The sequence below is a fragment of the Hyla sarda genome, unplaced genomic scaffold (genome assembly GCF_029499605.1).
Source record: "Hyla sarda isolate aHylSar1 unplaced genomic scaffold, aHylSar1.hap1 scaffold_2396, whole genome shotgun sequence".
NCBI classification, from domain to species: Eukaryota; Metazoa; Chordata; class Amphibia; order Anura; family Hylidae; genus Hyla; species Hyla sarda.
Genome location: NW_026609082.1, coordinates 10001 through 17325, shown reverse-complemented (window position 1 = coordinate 17325; position 7325 = coordinate 10001).

Below are 7325 nucleotides of genomic sequence, written 5' to 3'. Positions count from 1 at the left end.
GCAGCGTGGCCCCGAAGTAGGCTGAGCGTAACATTGACAAGGTCGAGATCGCTGTGCGCGGGGTGTTTGGCACCGGTTCCTGGACCCCCGGGAGGGTTCGCACACCCCGCGCATGGTATCCCCGGAGAGGGCACACCCGGAGGAAGGCAGCGGGACCACCGGGTGGGTGCGCGAACCCGCACGGGCGGTGCAGCGTGGCCCCGAAGTAGGCTGAGCGTAACATTGACAAGGTCGAGATCGCTGTGCGCGGGGTGTTTGGCACCGGTCCCTGGACCCCCGGGAGGGTTCGCACACCCCGCGCATGGTATCCCCGGAGAGGGCACACCCGGAGGAAGGCAGCGGGACCACCGGGTGGGTGCGCGAACCCGCACGGGCGGTGCAGCGTGGCCCCGAAGTAGGCTGAGCGTAACATTGACAAGGTCGAGATCGCTGTGCGCGGGGTGTTTGGCACCGGTCCCTGGACCCCCGGGAAGGTTCGCACACCCCGCGCATGGTATCCCCGGAGAGGGCACACCCGGAGGAAGGCAGCGGGACCACCGGGTGGGTGCGCGAACCCGCACGGGCGGTGCAGCGTGGCCCCGAAGTAGGCTGAGCGTAACATTGACAAGGTCGAGATCGCTGTGCGCGGGGTGTTTGGCACCGGTCCCTGGACCCCCGGGAGGGTTCGCACACCCCGCGCATGGTATCCCCGGAGAGGGCACACCCGGAGGAAGGCAGCGGGACCACCGGGTGGGTGCGCGAACCCGCACGGGCGGTGCAGCGTGGCCCCGAAGTAGGCTGAGCGTAACATTGACAAGGTCGAGATCGCTGTGCGCGGGGTGTTTGGCACCGGTCCCTGGACCCCCGGGAGGGTTCGCACACCCCGCGCATGGTATCCCCGGAGAGGGCACACCCGGAGGAAGGCAGCGGGACCACCGGGTGGGTGCGCGAACCCGCACGGGCGGTGCAGCGTGGCCCCGAAGTAGGCTGAGCGTAACATTGACAAGGTCGAGATCGCTGTGCGCGGGGTGTTTGGCACCGGTTCCTGGACCCCCGGGAGGGTTCGCACACCCCGCGCATGGTATCCCCGGAGAGGGCACACCCGGAGGAAGGCAGCGGGACCACCGGGTGGGTGCGCGAACCCGCACGGGCGGTGCAGCGTGGCCCCGAAGTAGGCTGAGCGTAACATTGACAAGGTCGAGATCGCTGTGCGCGGGGTGTTTGGCACCGGTTCCTGGACCCCCGGGAGGGTTCGCACACCCCGCGCATGGTATCCCCGGAGAGGGCACACCCGGAGGAAGGCAGCGGGACCACCGGGTGGGTGCGCGAACCCGCACGGGCGGTGCAGCGTGGCCCCGAAGTAGGCTGAGCGTAACATTGACAAGGTCGAGATCGCTGTGCGCGGGGTGTTTGGCACCGGTCCCTGGACCCCCGGGAGGGTTCGCACACCCCGCGCATGGTATCCCCGGAGAGGGCACACCCGGAGGAAGGCAGCGGGACCACCGGGTGGGTGCGCGAACCCGCACGGGCGGTGCAGCGTGGCCCCGAAGTAGGCTGAGCGTAACATTGACAAGGTCGAGATCGCTGTGCGCGGGGTGTTTGGCACCGGTCCCTGGACCCCCGGGAAGGTTCGCACACCCCGCGCATGGTATCCCCGGAGAGGGCACACCCGGAGGAAGGCAGCGGGACCACCGGGTGGGTGCGCGAACCCGCACGGGCGGTGCAGCGTGGCCCCGAAGTAGGCTGAGCGTAACATTGACAAGGTCGAGATCGCTGTGCGCGGGGTGTTTGGCACCGGTCCCTGGACCCCCGGGAGGGTTCGCACACCCCGCGCATGGTATCCCCGGAGAGGGCACACCCGGAGGAAGGCAGCGGGACCACCGGGTGGGTGCGCGAACCCGCACGGGCGGTGCAGCGTGGCCCCGAAGTAGGCTGAGCGTAACATTGACAAGGTCGAGATCGCTGTGCGCGGGGTGTTTGGCACCGGTCCCTGGACCCCCGGGAGGGTTCGCACACCCCGCGCATGGTATCCCCGGAGAGGGCACACCCGGAGGAAGGCAGCGGGACCACCGGGTGGGTGCGCGAACCCGCACGGGCGGTGCAGCGTGGCCCCGAAGTAGGCTGAGCGTAACATTGACAAGGTCGAGATCGCTGTGCGCGGGGTGTTTGGCACCGGTCCCTGGACCCCCGGGAGGGTTCGCACACCCCGCGCATGGTATCCCCGGAGAGGGCACACCCGGAGGAAGGCAGCGGGACCACCGGGTGGGTGCGCGAACCCGCACGGGCGGTGCAGCGTGGCCCCGAAGTAGGCTGAGCGTAACATTGACAAGGTCGAGATCGCTGTGCGCGGGGTGTTTGGGACCGGTCCCTGGACCCCCGGGAGGGTTCGCACACCCCGCGCATGGTATCCCCGGAGAGGGCACACCCGGAGGAAGGCAGCGGGACCACCGGGTGGGTGCGCGAACCCGCACGGGCGGTGCAGCGTGGCCCCGAAGTAGGCTGAGCGTAACATTGACAAGGTCGAGATCGCTGTGCGCGGGGTGTTTGGGACCGGTCCCTGGACCTCCGGGAGGGTTCGCACACCCCGCGCATGGTATCCCCAGAGAGGGCACACCCGGAGGAAGGCAGCGGGACCACCGGGTGGGTGCGCGAACCCGCACGGGCGGTGCAGCGTGGCCCCGAAGTAGGCTGAGCGTAACATTGACAAGGTCGAGATCGCTGTGCGCGGGGTGTTTGGGACCGGTCCCTGGACCCCCGGGAGGGTTCGCACACCCCGCGCATGGTATCCCCGGAGAGGGCACACCCGGAGGAAGGCAGCGGGACCACCGGGTGGGTGCGCGAACCCGCACGGGCGGTGCAGCGTGGCCCCGAAGTAGGCTGAGCGTAACATTGACAAGGTCGAGATCGCTGTGCGCGGGGTGTTTGGGACCGGTCCCTGGACCCCCGGGAGGGTTCGCACACCCCGCGCATGGTATCCCCGGAGAGGGCACACCCGGAGGAAGGCAGCGGGACCACCGGGTGGGTGCGCGAACCCGCACGGGCGGTGCAGCGTGGCCCCGAAGTAGGCTGAGCGTAACATTGACAAGGTCGGGATCGCTGTGTGCGGGGTGTTTGGGACCGGTCCCTGGACCCCCGGGAGGGTTCGCACACCCCGCGCATGGTATCCCCGGAGAGGGCACACCCGGAGGAAGGCAGCGGGACCACCGGGTGGGTGCGCGAACCCGCACGGGCGGTGCAGCGTGGCCCCGAAGTAGGCTGAGCGTAACATTGACAAGGTCGAGATCGCTGTGTGCGGGGTGTTTGGCACCGGTCCCTGGACCCCCGGGAGGGTTCGCACACCCCGCGCATGGTATCCCCGGAGAGGGCACACCCAGAGGAAGGCAGCGGCACCGGCGGGCGGGTGTGCGGACCCCGTCGGGACGCACGACAGTGCTTCAGGCCGACCTTCTTAGGCTGAGCGACAAAGTCCCGATTGACGTGTGTGTCCCTGTGCCCAGGCAGGGTGCACCGTCCTTGGGCACAGGATCGTCGACGCGGACCCCCCCCGCGGCGGGGAAGGGGAAGCGTCGACATATTCGACATAGTCGAGCGAGTACGACGTCCGGTCGGCCGAGGGCCCCCGATGCCCCTGGACCCCCCCCGGGGTGGGCCAGACGGAAAAATGTCAAAGTCTGGTTGTCGGCCAGGGGTAAGTGTGTGTCCCTGTGCCCAGGCAGGGTGCACCGAACCCGGGCGAGGCCTCCGGAAGGGTCCCCTGACAGACTTCCAGGCTTTGGAACATTTGAGAGAGATCAAGGGCGGGAGGCGCGGGTCCCTGTACCCAGGCAGGGTGCGCTATCCTTGGGCACAAGATCGTCGAAGCGGACCCCCCCGCGGCGGGGAAGGGGAAGCGTCGACATATTCGACATAGTCGAGCGAGTACGACGTCCGGTCGGCCGAGGGCCCCCGATGCGCCTGGACCCCCCCCCGGGGTGGGCCAGACGGAAAAATGTCAAAGTCTGGTTGTCGGCCAGGGGTAAGTGTGTGTCCCTGTGCCCAGGCAGGGTGCACCGAACCCGGGCGAGGCCTCCGGAAGGGTCCCCTGACAGACCTCCAGGCCTCGGGACTTTTGACAGAGAACCAGGGCGGGAGGCGCGGGTCCCTGTACCCAGGCAGGGCGCGCCATCCTTGGGCACAGGATCGTCGACGCGGACCCCCCCGCGGCGGGGAAGGGGAAGCGTCGACATATTCGACATAGTCGAGCGAGTACGACGTCCGGTCGGCCGAGGGCCCCCGATGCCCCTGGACCCCCCCCCCCCCCGGGGTGGGCCAGACGGAAAAATGTCAAAGTCTGGTTGTCGGCCAGGGGTAAGTGTGTGTCCCTGTGCCCAGGCAGGGTGCACCGAACCCGGGCGAGGCCTCCGGAAGGCTCCCCTGACGGACTTCCAGGCCTCGGGACATTTGAGAAGGATCAAGGGCGGGAGGCGCGGGTCCCTGTACCCAGGCAGGGCGCGCTATCCTTCGGCAAAGGATCGTCGACGCGGACCCCCCCGCGGCGGGGAAGGGGAAGCGTCGACATATTCGACATAGTCGAGCGAGTACGACGTCCGGTCGGCCGAGGGCCCCCGATGCCCCTGGACCCCCCCCCCCCCCGGGGTGGGCCAGACGGAAAAATGTCAAAGTCTGGTTGTCGGCCAGGGGTAAGTGTGTGTCCCTGTGCCCAGGCAGGGTGCACCGAACCCGGGCGAGGCCTCCGGAAGGGTCCCCTGACAGACCTCCAGGCCTCGGGACTTTTGACAGAGAACCAGGGCGGGAGGCGCGGGTCCCTGTACCCAGGCAGGGCGCGCTATCCTTGGGCACAGGATCGTCGACGCGGACCCCCCCGCGGCGGGGAAGGGGAAGCGTCGACATATTCGACATAGTCGAGCGAGTACGACGTCCGGTCGGACGAGGGCCCCCGATGCCCCTGGACCCCCCCCCCCCCCCCCCTCCGGGGTGGGCCAGACGGAAAAATGTCAAAGTCTGGTTGTCGGCCAGGGGTAAGTGTGTGTCCCTGTGCCCAGGCAGGGTGCACCGAACCCGGGCGAGGCCTCCGGAAGGCTCCCCTGACGGACTTCCAGGCCTCGGGACATTTGAGAAGGATCAAGGGCGGGAGGCGCGGGTCCCTGTACCCAGGCAGGGCGCGCTATCCTTGGGCAAAGGATCGTCGACGCGGACCCCCCCGCGGCGGGGAAGGGGAAGCGTCGACATATTCGACATAGTCGAGCGAGTACGACGTCCGGTCGGCCGAGAGCCCCCGATGCCCCCGGGGTGGTGCCGACGCGCCAACCCGGAGTCAAGAGGGAAAATGTTAAAAGTCGGGTGGTTGGCCCGTGGGAAGTGTGTGTCCCTGTGCCCAGGCAGGGTGCACTGAACCCGGGCAAGTCATCTGGAAGGGTCCCCTGACAGACCTCCAGACATGATGATTATCTCAAAACTGAGAACCACTATGAGATCGTATTTGAAAGCCGAATCCAGGCGACAGTTCCATGAGCTGGGCATGTCGGAGTGGTACGCTTTCATAAAAGTGTATCACAGCATAGCGACCGGGTATCTTAGAACGGCCTCCTGTGCCAGAGAGCTGGGACGTCGAGCGAGTCGAGCCAGTCTGGCGGGCGGTCCGCCGAGGGTGCCCGTCCCCCCGGACCCCCCCAGTGTGGGCCAGACAGAAAATGTCAAAGTCCGGTTGTCGGCCAGGGGTAAGTGTGTGTCCCTGTGCCCAGGCAGGGTGCACCGAACCCGGGCGAGGCCTCCGGAAGGGTCCCCTGATGGACTTCCAGGCTTTGGAACATTTGAGAGAGATCAAGGGCGGGAGGCGCGGGTCCCTGTACCCAGGCAGGGCGCGCTATCCTTGGGCACAAGATCGTCGACGCGGACCCCCCCGCGGCGGGGAAGGGGAAGCGTCGACATATTCGACATAGTCGAGCGAGTACGACGTCCGGTCGGCCGAGGGCCCCCGATGCCCCTGGACCCCCCCCCGGGGTGGGCCAGACGGAAAAATGTCAAAGTCTGGTTGTCGGCCAGGGGTAAGTGTGTGTCCCTGTGCCCAGGCAGGGTGCACCGAACCCGGGCGAGGCCTCCGAAAGGCTCCCCTGACGGACTTCCAGGCCTCGGGACATTTGAGAAGGATCAAGGGCGGGAGGCGCGGGTCCCTGTACCCAGGCAGGGCGCGCTATCCTTGGGCAAAGGATCGTCGACGCGGACCCCCCCGCGGCGGGGAAGGGGAAGCGTCGACATATTCGACATAGTCGAGCGAGTACGACGTCCGGTCGGCCGAGGGCCCCCGATGCCCCTGGACCCCCCCCCCCGGGGTGGGCCAGACGGAAAAATGTCAAAGTCTGGTTGTCGGCCAGGGGTAAGTGTGTGTCCCTGTGCCCAGGCAGGGTGCACCGAACCCGGGCGAGGCCTCCGGAAGGCTCCCCTGACGGACTTCCAGGCCTCGGGACATTTGAGAAGGATCAAGGGCGGGAGGCGCGGGTCCCTGTACCCAGGCAGGGCGCGCTATCCTTGGGCAAAGGATCGTCGACGCGGCCCTCCCGCGGCGGGGAAGGGGAAGCGTCGACATATTCGACATAGTCGAGCGAGTACGACGTCCGGTCGGCCGAGGGCCCCCGACGCCCCTGGACCCCCCCCCCCGGGGTGGGCCAGACGGAAAAATGTCAAAGTCTGGTTGTCGGCCAGGGGTAAGTGTGTGTCCCTGTGCCCAGGCAGGGTGCACCGAACCCGGGCGAGGCCTCCGGAAGGCTCCCCTGACGGACTTCCAGGCCTCGGGACATTTGAGAAGGATCAAGGGCGGGAGGCGCGGGTCCCTGTACCCAGGCAGGGCGCGCTATCCTTCGGCAAAGGATCGTCGACGCGGACCCCCCCGCGGCGGGGAAGGGGAAGCGTCGACATATTCGACATAGTCGAGCGAGTACGACGTCCGGTCGGCCGAGGGCCCCCGACGCCCCTGGACCCCCCCCCCCCCGGGGTGGGCCAGACGGAAAAATGTCAAAGTCTGGTTGTCGGCCAGGGGTAAGTGTGTGTCCCTGTGCCCAGGCAGGGTGCACCGAACCCGGACGAGGCCTCCGGAAGGGTCCCCTGACGGACTTCCAGGCCTCGGGACATTTGAGAAGGATCAAGGGCGGGAGGCGCGGGTCCCTGTACCCAGACAGGGCGCGCCATCCTTGGGCAAAGGATCGTCGACACGGACCCTCCCGCGGCGGGGAAGGGGAAGCGTCGACATATTCGACATAGTCGAGCGAGTACGACGTCCGGTCGGCCGAGGGCCCCCGATGCCCCTGGACCCCCCCCCCCGGGGTGGGCCAGACGGAAAAATGTCAAAGTCT